Source organism: Cnephaeus nilssonii (assembly GCF_951640355.1).
Source record: "Cnephaeus nilssonii genome assembly, chromosome: 3".
Classification (NCBI taxonomy): domain Eukaryota; kingdom Metazoa; phylum Chordata; class Mammalia; order Chiroptera; family Vespertilionidae; genus Cnephaeus; species Cnephaeus nilssonii.
Window position 1 is genome coordinate 6,431,666 of NC_137074.1, and position 21,633 is coordinate 6,453,298.

The 21,633-nt window shown below is 51.2% G+C and overlaps 1 protein-coding gene across 3 annotated transcripts in view; it reads right to left on the reverse strand.

Moving 5' to 3' along the window:
• Nucleotides 1-6,763, reverse strand: part of TMPRSS2 (transmembrane serine protease 2) — a 31,445-nt gene extending 24,682 nt beyond the window's left edge. Inside the window, exon 1 of one of the 3 annotated variants that reach the window (XM_079766943.1) lies at nt 6,575-6,763. The gene's annotated coding sequence lies outside the window, so the exon portion shown is untranslated. Of the gene's footprint in view, nt 1-1,042; nt 1,286-6,457; nt 6,501-6,574 lie in introns of those variants that run through there. The other 2 variants (XM_079766945.1, XM_079766944.1) reach the window with 2 other exon arrangements.
• Nucleotides 6,764-21,633: the final 14,870 nt, after the last annotated feature.

Genomic DNA, 21,633 nt, shown 5'->3' on the forward strand with positions numbered 1-21,633 from the left:
GCGGAAGGCAACAGCGCCAGCTCCAGCACACCGCTGCCCTGCTGTCTCCTGAGCAGAATGACCGTCTGACTCATGAATCTAACAACAACAACATGCTGTGAATGAAAAAGGAGGAGGCTTTTCAATCTTGGGAAACCTCGTTGACGACGTCCCCCCAAATGCACCCGATCATTTATTTACTCTCTACGTCAGGATAAAATATAAGAACCAGTTCATGTTGATAGCGCTGAGGCTTTTTTACGATGAAAAAGAAGTCAACAGCTTTCCAGGTAAGAGGAAAGAGAACGGATCTATATACAGGGGGAGGGATCCCCATTTAGGGTACATATAACGTTTACCGGTAAGCCTTTAAATGGCATGGTGATCACATATTCATATACCTTCCCTGCCTCTGCCCCGTGAGGCAAAAGCCTTCTAAACCTTGACATCCGCTCCGTGAACTCCACTCCCCTCTCGTCTAAGCTGGAATAAACGCGTTATCTTCCTGAGATTAATTTGAACAGAGTCCGGCTGAGCGGGCGTTCTCACCCCTCCGGTCGCTCTGCTCCCTGGGGTGACTGCCGGGGTGGGGGCCGGGGGGAGCCTCTGAGCCAGCTCACCAGTTACAGGTGTGGATGAAGTTTCAGGAAATGAACATTCGATCCACTGGCGGCTTTCCCAGTTGAAGAGCCTTCTGAAAGGAGCGAGGCATCGATGCTCAAAATCCAGGCTTCCTATTCAACCCAGATCCCTAACAGCGAGACGAGGAAGCCGGAGGGAAGGCGCAGGGAGCCCGGAGGGAAGGCGCAGGGAGCCCCGGCCACGAATGGCCCACTGAAAGCCCAGGGACCCAGAGCTCATGGCAGCGCGTCCCGTCTCACCCAGCCATCCAGGGCCCACAGAACCTCAGAACCAAAAGCACCCCGCCTGCCCAGATCAGCTCCCCGACTTTGGAGTAGAAGACAAGAGTCGCAATGCCTAGGATTTCCTCTGGCCCAGAAGAAGGGACGTGGGAATTTCCCCAATGGACCCAACGGGGTCTGGAAGGAAAGCCGGAGATCACCTTCGGTCCCGCTCCTCTTCCAACGGCGTGTCCGCGCGCGCCCACGCAGGACAGTGAATCTCTGTTTTCTGAAAGGAGCCAGGTAACCTGGAGACGGCTCTGAGCCACAAACGTTCTCTCGTGCCCTTTAAAAGACACCGATGACTGTTCTTCCTTCTGAACACCAGCCACAACCAAGCACTTTTCCTTTAAGTAGCAAAAAAGCAAATATGCCTCGAAGCTCCTAACCCCGCCTTGTCGGCCGGCTCCTCGTCCACTGCACACAACAGAGCCGGGTCGTTTCGGTCCACCGTGGGCCTTCCTTTCAGGAGGCTGAGTCACGCCTGAGTCACCTGCGGTCCTGAGCTAAAACCCCAGCTGCACCCCATGACATCATAGAGCTGGGCCCAAACAAGAACCGTCTCTTCGCGGGGTGTCTCTCCTCTGGACATCTCGGCCTACATTAGCTAGAGGCCAATTTGAAAAACCACCAAACTAACGCACCCGAGCTCAGTCTCAGAGATGCATCCGGGGGGTCAGGGGTGTTCCCTACAATGAAGGATCCACTGACTTCACCTCACACTCCCATTCAGGCATGTGCTGTGGTGCAGCCCCCGACGGGCCCCTTCCAGGGGTCACCGGTGTGACGCACCGATGGGGCCCAGCTTCCTGGACCTCAGAATCCGTGTCCCTTCATCAAATGCCAAAGCAAGCAACCGCAGCAGACACTTCCTGTGCAACGAACAAATGGCCCCCTTATGCCTCCACCGCTGCACAAAATCACATTGTACAAAAGGGTGCTCTCAGGCCTGTTGGGGACAGCACACACTGTTAAAGGTAACAGAGTAGATTTAAATAGCAGTTCAACACAAACAGTACAAGGCAATCAGACAAATGGCATACACAGTGAAGAGAGAGAGAGAGAGAGAGAGAGAGAGAGAGAGAGAGAGAGAGAATACCGCAGGAGAGGCACTGCCTGGAGCATCCAAGTTTCTTTTTCAATGAATGCCTCATTGTCCTGACAAACGTTTCAGGGCAGGAATTGGGTGTGGTCCTTTATTATTATTTTTTAAATCTAGCTTGTATCATACAAAGAAATGGTTCCGATATATTTTGAGTTCCAAAGGCCAAATGAGTAAGAGGCAACGTAAGAGTGAGAGAGCTGAAGAGCCCGCACCTGGACAAACCCCACCGGTCCAGGTGTGCAAAGCGGAGCCGTGCCTAACAGGACAGACGGGTCCCGGTCTCCCCAGGAGGGAGTTGCACAGGCCACTGGCTAAGGGTTAAGGAACTGGCCCCAGTCGGCCTGTGAAATGGAGATAGTCCATGAGCAAGGCTGCACCAGGATGAAGTGTGTAAGTTCCCAGCACCATGCCCAGCCGTGATGAGCACTCCGTGATAACAGGGCCAGCTGCTAGGATTTCCCTTCCGGTATCGAAGGATCGAAGGGGCTGTTACGTGGAGAGGGACTCCGTTTGTGTAAATCCGAAGGACAAAACCAGGACCCAAATAGTCAGAAATATCAGAAAGCCAGGTTTCACGCAACCCAGGGAAACATGTTCAAATGTCAACGGGGTCGTCTTGGAAAGAGCAGAGTTCTCACACTTACACCTGTTTGATCCAATACTGGAAGATCATTACTCAAGAATATTCTAGAACAGAACTGGGCTGGGAGGCCGGACATGATGATCGTTTATGCTGTGTGGTCAGAAGCTCGAAGTAGGAACACTAAACTCGTCCCTAGAAAACCCAGCTCGAGGGCTGGAATGAGGTCAGGTGCGGCGTCCTGCCAGGAAGGCCCCTTGGAAGGCAATGACCTTAAAGGGAACCTGACACTGGGTCTCAAGCCACACACGAACCAACAATAATCAAGACCGGGCTTTGTTTCATCTTCCAATTCGGCTCTCACTTGGAAATATTTATCTGACAAACGTCCACTGGCCCGCCATCGCCGTGCCCTCTCCTCTCAGCCCTTCTCAAGTACTCTCTCTCCCAGCTCTTCTGTCCTGGCGTGAACTTCCAGACATCAGCAGCCACCGCCGCCGCGGGCTCGGAGAGCCCTCCAAACGCTTTTCTTTCTGATCACATTTCTGCACTAGACCCCCTCGTGCACACCTCCTCCCTCCCCCCCACCCCCGCATTGATACCTAGTGGTCGTCTATAGTATAGACTCTATACACACAGACCCAATGCCTGGAGATGGCCACCTGGAGCAAGTCCTTTCCGCCTCCTCCCTGGCTCACCTCTAATAAGAGCAGAAGCCTGTCTTTGAGTCGCTTCCCTTCTTCACACGCCAGTTTACGACCCCCAGAAAACCACTGCCTGCCCTTCTCCCGAGGTGCTTCTCCCGCTGCCTGCGACATTTCCCCCGTGTTCCAGTTCCTCTTCTAACCACTGTCCGGGGGCCGGGACAAACCAGGTCCCAGGCTGCCTGACCTCAGACTCCTCCTCTAGACGGCCTCCCAAAACGGCTTGTGCGACCAGCCCGGGCCTCTGCTAGTCGCGGGGATGGCACGTGCAGTTGGATGTCACCTTCCTTAGACCAGGGCCCATTGCCCTGGGGACTTGCAAGCCAGAGCTCCCCAAGATGGCCTGTGGTGCTCCCCTACCCCGAGCAGAAGGGGCTCACCAAGCCCAGCCCAGGGCAGATCTCAGCTCTTACTTAGGTCCTGACACCTTTGCACCCCAAGCCTCGAGGCCACCCGATGTCCTGGGGCAGACCCACCCTCAGGGCAGGTACCCTGGGGAGTAAGGAGGGGCCAGGAAGAGCAGCAATGCCCAGCGAGTGTGGGAAGTGGGGCCCCTCTGGGGATCCAGAGCAGTGGGAGACAACAGCGGTGGGAACGCCCTGAGGGCCTTGAATGCCCCTCCAGACCCTCCTCTCCCCTCCTCCCCAGCAGGCACGGCTTCCATCCTTAAGTAACCCAAACCGACCAGTCTATAAATTGACCTGCTCACCTTGCCTTTCTGCTTCCAGGCCCAAGGCTTAGACTTGAGAGGCAGTTCCCAAACGGCGAATTTTCTGGAAGGTTTAGAAAAATAGACTAGCTGCTCCCAGAGTCTAACGCAGGAACTGAACCAAGGCAGTGACCCCACACTGTTACAAAGCTCCCCCAGGACGCCCGCCAGCAGCCCGGGTCCTGGTCTACGCTTCCTGATGGACCCCCTCCCGCCCCCCAGGCTGGACCCAGAGGAGCAGTCAGAGTGGGCTCGGAAGAGGACGATGATCACCGGCAGGCTGTCCTGTGCATGTGACCAGGCTGCACCACCTACAGGACCTTTCACCAGCGTCTTGTCCCTCGATGCCTCATCACCCACTGAGGAGTCCCTCTGGGATCACTCTGGAAGGGGTCAGCACACAGCCCAGGGGGACATTAGCCTGGCCCTTTCACACGAGGCCCCCAGGCCTGTCCTCAGCTCCTCTCTCCTCTCTCCTCCGGCTTTCACACATGCAAACCCCTGGAGGAAGGCAAGGGAAGCGACAGGAGCCAGCCCAGAGCCAGAGGGCCTGCCCTCCTCCCCAGTTCTCCCCACGGGGCCTTGGAAAGCCACCCCACCTCCCTGCCTCAGCTTCCTTCCACTTGCTTTGAAGAGGTAAGGAATGATGCCTCGCCAGAAGGAAGTGCCACGTCCACGTTCGATTTGCTGTTCCTCGGAGACCAGTGTGGCCAAATTTGCAGGGCGGGGCAGCCACAGGGTGTGGGTGCCAAGCTCCAAGGCACTCACAACCCTGTTGCTAGAAGGTTGACCTTGGGGGCACCCATGAGAAGGAAGTCCCTGGGGACCAAACCAACGGCCAGCCCAAGAACAAAGGCCCATGCGGTCACCAGTTGCTCTTTTTGAAAGACAGAAACAGAGCTGTGAATGACCAATCAGGGGGGGTCCCCGCCCAAAGGACCCACCTCCTGCCCGGAGTGTTTGGTCGTTCAGCTGGAGCTCTGGCCTCATCTGCCCAGCAGGGTCTGCTGGGGTGCAGGACGAAGGCAGGATCCACCTCTGGTAAAGTTGGGGGAGCAGTGAGCACCCCTCTTGAGGGGGATCCCCGTCACCTGGCCCACCAGACCCCTCCAACTCACTCAGCAGCAGGACCCTGGGACCCTGGCTCCCTCAGTGCCTGCGCCCCCAGGTCCCTTGGCCTGGGTCAGCTCAGCCCCCCTCCCTGACCCCACCTTAGTCCCAGTGGTTGGCCGTTTTCTCACTCCCGGAGAGCCTTCCCACCTCCCAGGCAGAGTCAACAACCCTCCCTCCTCACTTAAGGTTTTCTAAACACCTTAGAACTGACTCGCCATGCAGCCTTTGTAACTTTCCATTCTTTGAGTGACTCTCCACAGCTGTGGGCGCCAGGAGCACAAGGATCCATGCGCCTGTGTCCCCCCTTATTTTAGCGCAGGGACTACCGAGCGTGTTTGAATTGGGGGTACGCAGCCTTGAGGCTGGGCCCTGGGGACCCCGGCTGACCAGGTCGACCTCAGACTCTGTGCCATCATTTCCCTCCCAAAGGAGCCACTAGAATTCCCCCGTAGCCTGATGCCTGTGCACCCCGAAAAGACATTCGGGGCGTGGGACCACGGGCACGCAAATGCCGGGGCCTGAGCCAGTGCCGGCGGCCACCTGCAAGCAGGCGGCTGCGATGTGGACGCACAGACTCTGAGGCCGGAAAGCAATTCTCCCGCAGGACCCGGGGGCCGCGGGCAAGGCGCCCACTGCCCGGCTGGTGCGCTGGGCTGCCCGGCCAGTGCCCCGGGTCCGGCAGGCGGTGGACCGAAGCGCCGGGGGCCCGGATTCTCCTGCGGGGAGCGCGCGCCCAAAGTCCCGGACCGCTGCGCCCGACCGGTTCCTGCGGGGCCCGGGCCCGGGGAGCCGGCTCTCGTCGCCGCTACCGGGGCGCCGCGGGAGGGCTGGGGCGGCGGGCAGTCCCTCCCCCGCCCGTGCCTCGCGCGGGGACCCTCCGGCCGCCTCTCCGCACCGTCCCCGCCGCGCCGGCCGTATCGCTCCGGGCATCTGAGCGAGTTTCCAGTTTCTCCCGACCCCGGGAGGGAAGCGAGCCGCCGAAGGAGTTCAGGTAACACTCGGGGCTGCAGAGATTTTCCCGAAACAAAGAAACGGCCCGACAGACCCGCTGCTTCCTCGTTCCCGAAGGGCAAAGGCGCACCCTGGTCCCCGGCTCAGGCCCAGAGGACAGGTGGAGCGGGGCCGGGGCCGACCGAGGGGCCCCACCTGAGGGACCCCGAGGCACCCTCTTCCCCGACCAATTGTCGAGGGACCCACAGACAGTCTGCCCCAGCCCCCCAGCCCCCCAGCCGCGTGATGCGGGGGGTCTCCAAGCGGCGCGCCCCTGGGTCCCCGGCACGTGGCACCCTCCCAGCGCCCCCGGAGAGCGCGTTGCCCCGCTCAACCCCGCGCGTCCCGCACCGGCCACGCTCGCCCTGCGCGCACCTGGCTCCACCTGCCGCCACCTCCACCGCGTACGGGGTCGCCCTCGTCGCCCAGGTTCTCCCTCCTGCGCCCGGGATCCCGCACCCCGCACCCCGCACCCCGCACAGGGACGCTCACCTGCCGCACCCTGGGCCCGGCGCCCCCGCCCCTCGCCTTCCTCCGGCTCCACGCCTCCCACGGAGCTCGTGTCCTCCGCGATCCCGCGCGGGAATCTCCGATCCTCCCGGGCTCTCGCTTTAATCCCGGGAGGCGGCGTCCGAGCGCCCAGGGCAACACCCCCAAGTGCAGGTCCCCGTCGCCGGGCTGGGGGCGGGGCGGGCGGCCGGAGCGGGCAGATCCGGGAGGGGGCGGGGAAGTGGCGGGGAGGCGTTCCCCGAGAGAAGGACCGGGACGCGCTCCAGACCCGGCCCGGGGCGGGACCCAGAGGGAACTTGGGGACGCGCCCCGGGCCCCGTCTCCCTCCGGCACTTTAGGGCTGCGGAGGGGAGCGTCTCCCGCCCCGAGTCCGTTGGACCTCGTCTGTCGTGGGCACTTCCAGCCCGAGGACTCGATTTGAATTGAAGAGGGGGATTCCCGGGAGCGCCGATCGGGACCCCTAGTCACCCCGGGAGCTGCTGCTTCGCGAGCTGCTGTAGGCGGCAGGCCCGAGCCCTGCCCCCGAGCCCTGCCCCGAGCCCTGCCCCGAGCCCTGCCCCCGAGCCCTGCACCGAGCCCTGCACCGAGCCCTGCCCCCAGCCTGCCTGGCCTGTGCCCTCGGCGCGGCCCCTGGGACCGCTGACCCAGGCACAAGTGCCCAGGACGCCCAGGACCCTCCCTGGCCCTCCAGAGCCGCCCGTCCCTCAGGCCCCAAGTCCCTTCCCCCTCCTCGGGACGTCCCAGCAGGGGCTCCAGGAGTCCCCGCCCACCCACGGCGGGGGACAGGGGATGAGGAGAGGGAGTGGATAAACTTTGGTCCGGAGGCAGCTTCCACCCCACCACTCCCTCCTTAAGTGGCTGTTCCCAATGCTGTTCGCCATGCACCACGGGGATGGCTTAGGATCAGTGGGAGCCCCAAAACCTATTCATTCCCGTCACCTGCTGCCTCGGCTCCCCCTGGGCAGGTCTCCTGGGCACTGGACTTCCCTGGTGATCCTTCCACCCTCTCCTCTGGCCCTCGCCCTGAGAGCCCCCCTAGGGGACTCTGCTGCCTGTGCCCAGTCCTGCCCTCTCTCCTACGTCCCTGCCCAGCTTGCTCTAAGGAGACCCTCCAGGACCATCTTTAGCAAACAGGCCAGGGCTGTTCTCTGGTGGCAATTCACTAATGAGTTGTGGATGGTGAGCCTGGAGCCCCCCAAAGGCCACTGCACATCCGAGAGCTGGGAGTCTCCGCGTTCAGCCCTCCTGCGGTGCTTTTTCTCAACGTTCATTCCCTCCTCTGTGGGCAACATTCTGGGATTTTTGTTGGGGTGTGCGCACCTCCACCAGCTTGGGGAGCCAACCCCACCCAGTGCAGGAGGTGGGCATCCGGTCACCTGGCTTAGAGCTGAATCCTGTTCTCTGCCAGGTCCCTGCCTCAGAGATGAACACACCCCACTCTGGCCAGTGAGATGTGGAAGAGAGGGCTCCTGGGGCTTGGGGGAGAAGGGGAATATTTCCCACTCTCCTCAGGGAGTTTCCAGAACCCCTCTTCCTTGTGCTGGGTGGAAGAAGAAGCAAGTAGTCTCTGAATGGTTGGTTGCCATCTTTCCATCATGGGGTGCTGGTTCCAGGATAAAGATAGCTCCTCCATCAAAAACACAGCACAGAGCCTGGCAGGCGTGGCTCAGTGGTTGAGCGTTGGCCTATGAACCAGAAGTTCATGGATCGATCCCCAGTGTGAGGCGTGCAGGAGACAGACAATCAATGATTCTCTCTCATCATTGATGTTTCTATCTCTCTATCCCTCTCCTTCCACCCTGGAATCAATAAAAAATATATATATATATATTTTTAAAAAGCGTAGAGATGACCAGAAACCCAGTTCTTCCTGGTGTCATGGAATCACTGAGCCAAACCAGGTCTGCAGGTATGTCTTCTTTCATGAATAGAAATGGAAAATCAGAATTGTTTGCCCAGGGGAATAGCTGTGATACAACAAAAAACAAAATAATATGATTATATATTAAAAACAAGCAACAGAGTTCTGTTCATAGCTGTATGGTGGCCTAGGTATCCTGAAATAAGACTCACACTGCAAATCAGCAAAAATAGCTAGGTAGAATATATAGTTAATATCCTTTAAAATTAAAGCCAAATTTTCAAGAAAACTTAGAAAATCCTCCAACACAAAAGTTAAATTGGAAATGCAGACGGAATTCTAGTGGTAAGGCATCTGAAATCATCTAACCACCTCAAACAAGGTCAAAGGCCTCTGCAAACTGGGAAGTTGGCTAGGATATCACCACATCAAGTCAACATCTCTCAGAGAAAGGATAATTAAAAAAAATTTTTTTATATCGCCCAGCAGGCATGGCTTGGTGGTTGAGCATCGACCTATGAACCAGGAGGTCGTGGTTTGATTCCCAGTCAGGGCACTTGCCCGAGTTGTGGGCTTGATCCCCAGTGTGGGGCTTGCAGGAGGCAGCTGATCAATGATTCTCTCTCATCATTGATGTTCCTATCTCTCTCTCTCCCCCTCTCCCTTCCTCTCTGAAATTAATTAAAAAATCTCTCTATATAAAAGCCTAATATGCAAAGTGTCCCCTTGGGAGTTTGATCGCTCGCTATGATGTGTGCTGACCACCAGGGGGTGGTGTGGAATGAAGGAACACCCCAGCCGGCAGCCGGCAGCTGCTAGGGACCCTACCTGTGCATGAATTTCATGCACTGGGCTTCTAATAAAAAATAAAATAAATTTTGTATCTACCCCACTGGAAGGTGACGACCAATAAACTTGTCTATATCTTAGTCTTAGCTCTCAGTAGAGGAAGAATAATATTCTCCTGAGACTTAATAACTACAAGCAAGCCCTCACATGAGAATTGAGATGTTAGACCCAAATTTCCACTAGCTTTGTGGTCAGAAAAATGTCAAGCCACAAATTTAAAGCGGTCCTAGATTGATAATACCCCAGGCACATGGCAGAAGCAAACTCATATCCTCTCTAGCAGAATGCTGCTTGTGATGGTTAATTTCATGTGCCAACTCAACTGTGCTAAGGGACACCCACATAGCTGGTAAAATGTTATTTCTGGGTGTGTCTGTGAGGTTGTTTCCGGAACGGGTTAACCTTTGAATCAGTGGGCTGAGTAAAGAAAACCTGTCCTGCCGAAACCGGTTTGGCTCAGTGGATAGAGCGTCGGCCTGTGGACTCAAGGGTCCCAGGTTCGATTCCGGTCAAGAGCATGTACCTTGGTTGCGGGCACATCCCCAGTAGGAGGTATGCAGGAGGCAGCTGATGGATGTTTCTCTCTCATCGATGTTTCTAACTCTCTATCCCTCTCCCTTCCTCTCTGTAAAAAATCAATAAAATATATTTAAAAAAAAAAAAAGAAAGAAAACCTGTCCTCCCCAATGTGGTGGGTGTCACCCAATCCTTTGGGGGGCCGCATAGAACAAAAAGGCAGAGGAAGAGTGATTTGTTCTCTCTGCCCGAGCTGGGACGTTTCTTCTTCTGCCCTCGTCATCAGCATTCCTGGTTCTCAGACCTTTGGATTCACCCTGAATTACACCACCAGCTTTCCTGGTCCTCCAGCTTCCAGATAGCAGATCATGGGACTTCTCAGCATCAATAATCATGTGAGTCAATTCCTATAATAAACACACACACACACACACACACACACACACACACACACACACACCCATATCAGTTGTGTTTCCTTTGGAGAACCCTGACTAATACACCGCTTAACCCAGGAAAAATTCCCACACAGTCACAATTATAATAAGATTTTATTAAAAACAGTTCAAATAAGACCTAAAAGTAGAAAGAAACAACAAGCAATATAATAAGACCATAGATACTGCCATTATTAGACACAAATGAGAAAATAAGCATGTTTATGATTTTAAAAAAAATAAGAAAGAGAATCCAAAAATGAATAAGAAGCAAAGATTGTTTAAAATTACCTGGCAGAAATAAGGAGAAAATACTAAAGAGAACTTCTAGAAATTTTTTTTAAAAATGTAAATTTTCATTAGCTGAAGAGGGAATCAGTGACAGGAATATAGATCTGAAGAAATTCACATAAAGATACTAAGTTATTTTTAATTATATAAAAAAGAAGCTAAGTGGTATGGAGAATAGAGTATGATAATCTAAAATATGTCTAATTAGATCTCCAAATGTAATAATAGAGAGAAAAAGGTACAATATTTGAAGTAATAATGATTGAGAATTTTCCAAAACTGATGAAAGTCATGAATCTTCAGATTATTAAAACAAATCCCAAGTAGAAAAAAAAGGAGGAATCCACAGTTAAATGTAATATAGTGAAATTGTGGAACCCCCAAATAAAAACAAGATCTAAAAAGCATCCTGAAACAAAATGTCCCCAAATGGAAGGCAGATTATAATAGAATAAAATATGCCAAGACCGGTTTGGCTCAGTGGATAGAGCGTCAGCCTGCGGACTGAAGGGTCCCGGGTTCGATTCCGGTCAAGGGCATGTACCTTGGTTGCAGGCACATCCCCAGTAGGGGGTGTGCAGGAGGCAGCTGGTCGATGTTTCTCTCTCATCGATGTTTCTAGCTTTCTATCCCTCTCCCTTCCTCTCTGTAAAAAATCAATAAAATATATTTTAAAAAAATATATTTAATGTGTTGGGTAAAAGTGATTGTCAACCTAGAATTTCATATCCTGTAAAAGTATCCTTCAAGAAAGAGGGGAAAGACATTTCCAGACAAATCAAGATAATCCCAAAGGAAATGCAAGAGGAAATGGTAAGCCAAGAAAATGTTAAAAATGTGGGTAAGTCTAACCAAATATTGACAACATAAAGTAACACTACTGGAAATGTTTAATTTGTAAAAGTAGAAAGTAAAACAGCAACAAAAGTAGAACTAAAATATTGGAAATAATAGCATGAAAACCTAACATTATCCCTAGTGAAATGAACAAAATTAAAATATTTCAATTATTGTATTATTCTGGAGGAGAGTAAACATACCGAATAACTTTAGACTTTGTTGACTATGTTTGTTAAAAAGAGAATTACAAAAGAATAAAAATGGAGTACATATTGATTGTGTCTAAATAATGTCACAATGTCTGCAACTTAATTTCAAATGGTTCATTTAAAGTAGAAACAATCAAAAAATAAAACAAAATAGAAACAATCAGATAATGGGGAAAATTCAATAAAACCAAGTGAAATAAACCAAAGAAGAAGGATGAAGGCAAGAAAATGAGTAAAGTTGAACCCAGAAAAAAAAAAAATGACAAATAGAAATATAGAAATATATACAAATACACCAGTAACCATAATGCATCTAAGTGCTCCAAAACATTCCGTTTATATGAATAGACTTTTTAAAAGATATAAATTATCAGGTTATTTCATTTTTAAGACAATTGTATGTTATTCATGAAACATGTAGAATGGGCATATACAAAAGAAAGCTGGCTTGACTATATTAATAATGGACAGGAGAAACTTTAGAATAAAAAGTTGTATTGAGAATAAGGAGAGTCACTTGATAATGATAAGAAAAAAAAATAAATCACTTGGAAAATATAACAGTTGTGAATTTATGTATACCTAACAACATAGCCTCCAAAAATGTATAAAGAAAATATTTCTAAAACTACAAGATCTTCACAAATTCACCATCTTCTCTCTTAGTCATGAGAGGTTCAAGCGAACCAACCAACCAACAACAACAACAACAAAAAAGAAACAGTAAAAATACAGAAGATTTGAACAACACAATGAACCAGCTTTATTAATGGGCATATATAGAAACCTATTCCAAATAATTGGCCAGATGGTTTTCCAGGTTAATTCTTAGAGACAGTTTTAAGAAACATACTATTCCAATCTTTCAAAAATTCTTCAAAGAAATTGAAATATAGAAAATACTGTCCAACTTATCAGTGCCTATGCCTGGGAAAATAGTTCAAGGAAAATTACAATCCAATCTTATTCATGAATATAAATATAAAAATCCCAAACAAATAGTAGGAAAATTAATCTAATAATGTCTAAAAAGATTATGACCAAGTTGGGTTTATCCTAGGAATGTAATATTGCTTTAACATTAGAAAAGCAGCGTTCGGTATAGTTCAACACAGTAACACATTAAAACAAAAAATCATGACGCCATTTTAACATATTTAGAATGAGCATTCAATAAAATTCAACATGCATTCATAAGAACTTGGCAAAAAAAGTCTTTGCAAAGATGAAGTAAAAAGAAACTTTCTTACGTGATATATAAAAATCCCCCCAAATACCCTTAATGATAAAATAAAAAAGATTACTTCTAGCACCACTCTGCTCATCATCATACTGAATATTTTAGCCTAGGTAGTCAACGAGGGAAAAGAAATTACACTGAAAGAAGAAACAATTCTGTCAGTATTTGAAGATATGATTGTATACCTACAAAACCTCAAAGAATTAAGAGACAATCATGAGAATGAAGAAAGTTTAGCTACCTATATTTGATAAATACAGAGGAAATACACAAAAATAACTGCATTCTTCTGTACCACCCACTAAGCATCGGAAATGCACATTTTAAAAAATATTTTATTTATTTTTATTTTTTAAATTTTATTTTTATAGTTGAAAGTTATTACAGATGGCCCCCCTCCTCCCCACTCCCTTCCCCTCCCACTGTTGTCTGTGTCCATGGGCTATGCATATATGCATGTAAGTTCTTTGGTTGATCTCCCCCCCATCCCCCTCCCTCCCTTTCCTCTGAGGATCCTCAGTCTGTTGCTTGCTTCCATGTCTCTGGATCTATTTTGTTAGTCAGTTTGGAAATGCACATTTTAAATGTACCACCTCCTGTGATAATGGCAGTGAGATTTTGTAGGCGAATGCCATTCTTGAAGAGGCATGTCACAATGTCTGCAACTTAATTTCAAATGGTTCATCAAGGAAAAGCCACTTATGGAAAAATGTTCATAATTGTTGGGTGTAGGAGGACAATATATTCATTGTACTAATCTTTCATATTTTCTGTATCTTTGAAAGTGTGGCCATACAAAGCTGAGAAAAACTACAAAGGTATACCACTTATTACCTTGAATAGATCTACCAACATATGTAAACACTGTTATGGAGAAAATGATAAGACTTTACTGAATGGTAGTAAAGACTGAGTAAACAGAGAGATAGCAATTCATGTATAGAAGATACAATGTCATAGAAGCTACCATGTTATATCAATTGTCTCTTTAAATTGACATAATGGATTTAATACAATTGCAACCAACATTTTAATACATGTCGTTAGGTCTTATCAAATAATTGAATCAACACCGCCTCCTGGGAACTGACCTTTAGACCACTTCACAGCGGACATTCCCTTTTGCTTAGACCACATTTCACTTGCTAAGACTACATTCCACTTGCTAAGACCATTATCTTTCCCCTCAGGACCCGCCCAGAGAATTCTTCACCCAGAAAAAGCACGCCTAGAATCCTTTAAAACCCCCGACTCCCCGTCTTTGGGTGCTGGCACCATTTTGGGGCTCAGCCCATATGGTTTTCCAGATGACCTAATGAATTCATAATTCTTTACCCCTTTTGGCCTCGTGCGTTCCTCCTTCAGCGACCCTAACACATGTGTATTGGAGTTCATTGACAAGTTTAGTCTAAAATAAATATGCAAGAGCATGAGAGAATAAAGGACCAAGAATCACTAAGACACAGCTGGAGAAGAGCGAAGACATGGCAGGATTATTCCCAAATACACTGTCCCATTCAGAGGACCGACTGTCAGAGATGGAGTCTGTTAACGTCATTGTGGGAAGCTGTACAATGGTATTGGCGTAGCGAAAAGAAGAAACAACGAGTAGGAAAGAAAGGAGAGCTTAGAAACAACATACGAGGAGACATGAAGGCTACAGGTGGGCATGCAGGTCAGTGCAGAAGTCTAATGGGAAAACCCATTATCCACATGGAAGAAGATGGTGTTCGCATCCTACATCACATCATCCATGGGACTCAGCACGGGTGAATGAAAGACCACACGTGAAAGTAAAGTGTGAGGACTTTCAGAAGATGCGGTGGCTTTGTGCTGTGACAGCTTCACCTGAGTGTGTTTCTGGTTAGGTTGGATCCTGAGAGATCTTGGAGATTTCAGGGGCAGAAATGAAGCAGGGCCAGTTTCTGCTCCCACGCCTTGGTGCTGGTCTGCAGACTCACCTCCTTGCACGAGGCAGTGGCCTGGCCTGCAAACACTTCCCTTCCCCCCAGATCCTCCAGCTCCTGGACTGGGCATGTGTTTAGCTCTGCAAATGAGGAGCCCGATCCCGACTTTTGCAGGAAACCCTCCTCAGGGTCAAGGGCTACAGTCTGGCCTTGTGGGCTTTAGCTTATGCCTATGGGTCCCAGCTTGTCCTGGTCTCCCCCACTTTACATCTGCTGTGGATTAAATAATGATCCACCCACCCCCCAAATTCATACCCCTAATGATTTGGTGATAGGGCTGTTAGGTAACTAAGGTTAAATAAGGCCCTAGAGTGGATTGGTGGAGTGATAGGCTTGATGTACACACCACGAGGAAAGGCCATGTGAGGACGCAGCAAGAAGGCTGCCCTCTGCACACCAGGAAGGGAGCCCACACCAGGTACCGAGCAGGCTGGCACCCTGACCTCGGACTTGCAACCTCCAGAACCGCGAGAAAATAAATGTGTGCGGTTTAAGCCCCCACCCTGTGGTATTTTGTCATGGCAGCCCAAGCAGGCTCAGACAACATCTCTCCCTGCCCCGTGGTCTTCAAGCTACAGCCCCAGAGGCAAAGATCAGAGTCAGACAGAGACTGGTTAGGCAGCAATCCTCTAACCAGCCCCTTCTGCAAACACCCAGACACACGTCATTGTAGTATGTGGAGCACAGATCAAAACCCGTGAGGTCTCTGACACGGAGGAACCTTGAGGACACTGGGCTGAGAGAAATCAGCCAGACGCAAAAGGACAAACACTGTGTGGTTCCACTTATAGGAGGCTCCTGGAGCAAAAAGTAGGAGAGTGGGTGTCCAGGGCTGGGGAGGGAGAGGGAGAGTTAGTGTTTAATGGGAGCAGAGTTTGTTTGGGAAGATGGAAAGTTCTGGAGAGAGATATGGGTGATGGCTGGACAACAATGTGAATATAGTTAACTAGAGGCTCGATGCACGAAATTCATGCAAGAGTAGGCCTTCCTTCCCCCGGCTGCTGGCACCAGCTTCCCTCTGGCACCTGGGACCCGGGCTTCCCTTGCAGCCCCGGCTTCGTCCATAAGGTTGTCCAGAAGGACACCCAGTCTAATTAGCATATTATGCTTTTATTATTATAGACTAGAGGCCCAGTGCATGAAATTCGTGCACAGGAGGGATCCCTCAGCCCGACCTGCACCCTCTCTAATCCAGGACCCCCAGTTGGACATCCCTCTCACAATCTGGGACCTCTGGCTCTTAACTGCTCACCTGCCTGCCCTAACCACTCTACCTGCCTGCCTGATCCCCCTAACTGCCCTCCCCTGCCAGCCAAGTCACCCCTAACTGCCCTCCCCTGCTGGCCTGGTTTCCCCTAATCGCCTCTGCCTCGGCCCCAGCCACCATGGTTTTGTCCAGAAGGACGTCCAGATGGTTGTCCGGAAGACAGCTGGTCTAATTAACATATTACCTTTTTATTAGTATAGCTAACACTGAACTGTACAACTAAAAAATGGTTACCATAATACATTTTATGTAATATGCATTTCATCACAAAAACACCCAAATGCTAAATTGGCAAAATAATAAAGTTACTCAATACCATGTATGGCCAAAATGTAGTCAGGTGAAGGGAAGGAGAGGAGAAAGGCGGAGGGTCTAAACTGGTATATCCACTTTGAAAACTCTTCAGTATTCTGTAGCAATGTTGAAGATATGCAAACTTTCACCCAGAAATTCCACTCCTAAGTATGTGCCCGAAAGTACGTGCTAAGTGCCCAGAAACTTCCACAGGGATGTTCACGGAAACACTGTTTCTATTCCAAAAACATGGAAACAACCCAAATACTGACAGGAAACTGCTGTCAGTTCCTTCTAATAGGACACGGAATAAACACAGAGGGGTGTATTCACAGATGGAATATTAGACACCAATGAACATGAGAAAGCCACAGCTCTACCCATTACCATGGGTGAAGCTCTCAACACACTGAGCTAAAGAGCAATTTGCAGAAAACACACACAGATGATCGCATTCATATGAAGTCCTAAACATTCAACATTAAATACTACGCTGTTTAGAGGCATGTACCTATATGGTAAAACATGTAAAAAGAGAAAGAAATGGATAAACACACAATTCAGTATAGCGTTTTCCACTAGTGGGAATAACTGGGGGTGCCAGGAGGGGGAATACAAGCTGGGGTTCGCACATAGTGGTATTGGTGACAATTTGTTTCTTACCCTGGACAGTGACTCCATAGCTGATCACTTATTTTTCTTTATACCTTTTTGCGTGAAATATATATTCTATTGTATGTATGGGATATTGCGTAATTTTACCAATGCTGTATGTATAATCATTAACTCACTGGTTTTAAAATGTCTGTGTCGGAAAGCGAGTCCCTTGAGGGGAACGAGGGAACCATTCACCACCCGGTGACGATCTTTGGCCCGGTGCTGCTTAAGCCGGAGGTGATAATTCTGTGCTTTAGGTTCTGCACTTTAACCAGTTCCGAGTCCCCCAGGGCCCATAGCCAGAGGAGCAAAAGAGAATTAACTAGTACCCGGATATAGGATATGGGACGCAGAGAAGGTGTGCCAAAATGTTGTAAGAGGAGGCTCAGCACGCTCAGAGCCACCCGGAGCCACCTCTCAGGGAGCCCAGGCACTTTGGCATGTCCCCAAGAGACGGACGAGCCCCCACCCCCTCCCCACCCACTGGGCGGTGAGAGAATGCACCTCCCCTGGCCTCTTTCCGCAGTCCCCATGCTTTTGGCAAGTCCTCGGAGGAATGCAGAGCCCAGTGGCTCAAACAAGGAACAGGTTCTCGGTATTTGTTGTTTGTCATGGTTGAAGCAAGTCATGAGGCCTGGCCCCGAGGTGCAGCATGTCCTGGGTCTCAGGCCCATAAAGGGAACAATTACCTTTTATTAAACATTTACTGTGCCAGGCACCACACTCCAGTCTGCCCCACGTCGTTGGGAGATAGGTACATTGATTTCTCCGCTTCACAGCTGAGGTCGCTGGGGCTCGGCTTGGGGTCAGCACCTGACCTGCCTGGTCACACAGGAGTGGGGGTGGGTGGTTGCGGGGGGAGGGAGGGGACCTGATGTCAGAGCTGGGGCTGTGGGCACTGTGGGCTCATGGGTGGCTAGATAGGAATCAGGGGCCTGAAGTCCTGCCACCAAGACTTGGGAAGGTTCCCCTGCTCCCAGTCTGTCCCCAGGGACCCCAAATCCCACAGGCCCCCTTGGCTCCAGACCCAGAGGGAGGATTTGTAGAGAAGGGTGCTCAGGGCTGTGGGGAGGGCAACAGAGGTCGGCACTTCCCTCTCCACATCCTCCTCCAGGGCCCGGAGTCCCCGTACCTGACCTTGGTGCTCTCTCCCCACTGCTCTCACCTCCACGGGCGACACCCCACGTCTCGGGACCCGGGACAGATGCTGGCTGATGTGCACTGAGACCAGCGGCCCCCTTAAGCCTGGCGCTGGGGGCTAAGTTATAACTTCGTCTCCAACACACCCAATTCCTAATGATGGAGGGGAAAATGGGTAATTGCAATTGAAGAATTCCCCTTGGAAAGAGGAGGAGACGCAGCATGTGGTGGAGAGCTGCCCTTCTGCACACCTGGTCCAGCAGGAAGGACAGGCCGGCGTCCTGCTGTCCTGGCGATCCCGGTGGCCCCCAGCTCTGCCCTCGGGGACTTCCTTCAGTGGGAGTGCAGTCCTGGCTGGCCCTGGGCCGATCCAGGATGGCCTCAGGGGGGAGTGTCACGGCTTTGCCCTGCTGGACCCGCTTCTCCAGCCTCAGGTCTGTGGTGGGCTTCCTGGGGGGCGTTGGTCTCCATCAGCCAGAGGGCTGGTCAGACAAGCTCCTCGGAGCTAGACTCAGGCTTGGTCCAGCTGGCCCCCACAGCCGGTGTCCTGTTACTGAGAGCGAAGGGTGCCTGGTAGAGGTCCCACTGTCCCAGCCAGGCCAGCTGGACACAGCACACGCTTGGCCTTGCACATGATTTGGTGACTTCTTGCCTGATGGCCTTTCTCCTTTAGAGATGATGAATTCCTGAGCTCACAGGCTTGGTCAGGTGAGGGGATGAGCAACACAACGTGGCACCTGGTCGGTGTGCTCAGTGGTTAGAGCATTGGCCCACACACCGAGCACTGAAGGGTCACGGGTTTGATTCCTGGCCAAGGACACGTACCTGGGTTGCAGGTCTAATCCCAGCCCAGTTGGTCTGGGCACGTGAGGGAGGCAACCAACCCAATCAATGTTTATCTCTCACATCAATGTTTCTCTCTCCTCCTGCTCTTCCTTCCTCCCCCTTGCCACCGCCTTTCCACTCTCTCTGAAAATCAATGGAAACAATACCCTCGGGTGAGGATTAACCACAACAACAACACAGCAGTTCAGGCTCTTGGATTGCTGGTATGTGGGGGTGGCTCCTAGCTGCGCTCTTGCCCAAACGCCCAGCATCAGCACCCGCCCTGATTCCTAATCCACCCCCATCGGCTCCTACCCCCACCCTACAAAACACACTGCTCTGAAGAGAGCCACCTCACCTCTCGCCTGGGACCGCTGCCCCCTGCGGGCAGTCTGCACCCAATGCCGGCAGGTTGAAGCCACCCCTCCCCCCATGCTGGCCGAGGCCTCTGCAGGAACTGCACCCCAGCTCCACGCCTTCCTTGGCCCAACTCTGCTCCTTCCCTCTCCAGAGGGCTGACCCCAGTGACTCCTCGAGAAACTCCCGACGCCCAGGAATCCTGACACAGCGCTCAAGTTACTCAACCTCTTGGTGCCTCAGTTTCCTCCTTTGTAAAGCCTCAAGGCAACTTAGTTAGGTGGAGATGAGTGATGGCACATAAAGGTGTAGAAGAGCATCTGGTACCTAGTAAATGCTCAGTTCCTACTGCTGCTGCTGTGGCTCCTCCCAGTAGTACTTGCCCCTGCTGCTACCCCTAGTAGTGCTGCTGCCACTGCTGCTATAGCTGCTGCTACTACAGCTACTGCCACAGCTGCTGCTACTACAGCTACTGCTGCTCCAGCTGCTGTTACTACAGCTACTGCTCCAGCTGCTGCTACTCCAGCTACTGCTGCTCCAGCTGCTGTTACTACAGCTACTGCTCCAGCTGCTGCTACTCCAGCTACTGCTCCAGCTGCTGCTACTCCAGCTGCTGCTACTCCAGCTACTGCTCCAGCTGCTGTTACTACAGCTACTGCTCCAGCTGCTGTTACTACAGCTACTGCTCCAGCTGCTGTTACTACAGCTACTGCTCCAGCTGCTGTTACTACAGCTACTGCTCCAGCTGCTGTTACTACAGCTACTGCTCCAGCTGCTGTTACTACAGCTACTGCTGCTCCAGCTGCTGTTACTACAGCTACTGCTCCAGCTGCTGTTACTACAACTACTGCTGCTCCAGCTGCTGTTACTACAGCTACTGCTCCAGCTGCTGCTACTCCAGCTACTGCTGCTCCAGCTGCTATTACTACAGCTACTGCTCCAGCTGCTGCTACTCCAGCTACTGCTGCTCCAGCTGCTGTTACTCCAGCTACTGCTCCAGCTGCTGCTACTCCAGCTACTGCTGCTCCAGCTGCTGTTACTACAGCTACTGCTCCAGCTGCTGCTACTCCAGCTACTGCTGCTCCAGCTGCTGTTACTATAGCTACTGCTCCAGCTGCTGCTACTCCAGCTACTGCTGCTCCAGCTGCTGTTACTATAGCTACTGCTCCAGCTGCTGCTATTCCAGCTACTGCTCCAGCTGCTGTTACTACAGCTACTGCTGCTCCAGCTGCTGTTACTACAGCTACTGCTCCAGCTGCTGCTACTCCAGCTACTGCTGCTCCAGCTGCTGTTACTACAGCTACTGCTCCAGCTGCTGCTACTCCAGCTACTGCTGCTCCAGCTGCTGTTACTACAGCTACTGCTCCAGCTGCTGCTACTCCAGCTACTGCTCCAGCTGCTGCTACTCCAGCTACTGCTCCAGCTGCTGCTACTCCAGCTACTGCTCCAGCTGCTGTTACTACAGCTACTGCTCCAGCTGCTGTTACTACAGCTACTGCTCCAGCTGCTGTTACTACAGCTACTGCTCCAGCTGCTGTTACTACAGCTACTGCTCCAGCTGCTGTTACTACAGCTACTGCTCCAGCTGCTGTTACTACAGCTACTGCTGCTCCAGCTGCTGTTACTACAGCTACTGCTCCAGCTGCTGTTACTACAACTACTGCTGCTCCAACTGTTGTTACTACAGCTACTGCCACAGCTGCTGCTGTTACAGCTGCTATTACTACAGCTACTGCTGCTCCAGCTGCTGTTACTACAGTTACTGCTGTTACAGCTGCTGTTACTACAGCTACTGCTGTTACAGCTGCTGTTACTACAGCTATTGCCACAGCTGCTGCTGCTACAGCTGCTGTTACTACAACTACTGCTGCTCCAGCTGCTGTTACTACAGTTACTGCTGTTACAGCTGCTGTTACTACAGCTACTGCTGCTCCAGCTGCTGTTACTACAGCTACTGCTCCAGCTGCTGTTACTACAACTACTGCTGCTCCAACTGTTGTTACTACAGCTACTGCCACAGCTGCTGCTGTTACAGCTGCTATTACTACAGCTACTGCTGCTCCAGCTGCTGTTACTACAGTTACTGCTGTTACAGCTGCTGTTACTACAGCTACTGCTGTTACAGCTGCTGTTACTACAGCTATTGCCACAGCTGCTGCTGCTACAGCTGCTGTTACTACAACTACTGCTGCTCCAGCTGCTGTTACTACAGCTACTGCCACAGCTGCTGCTGCTGCTGCTAGTCACACCACCTTCTTCTAAAACATGACCTGCTATAGCTTTTAGCAAAG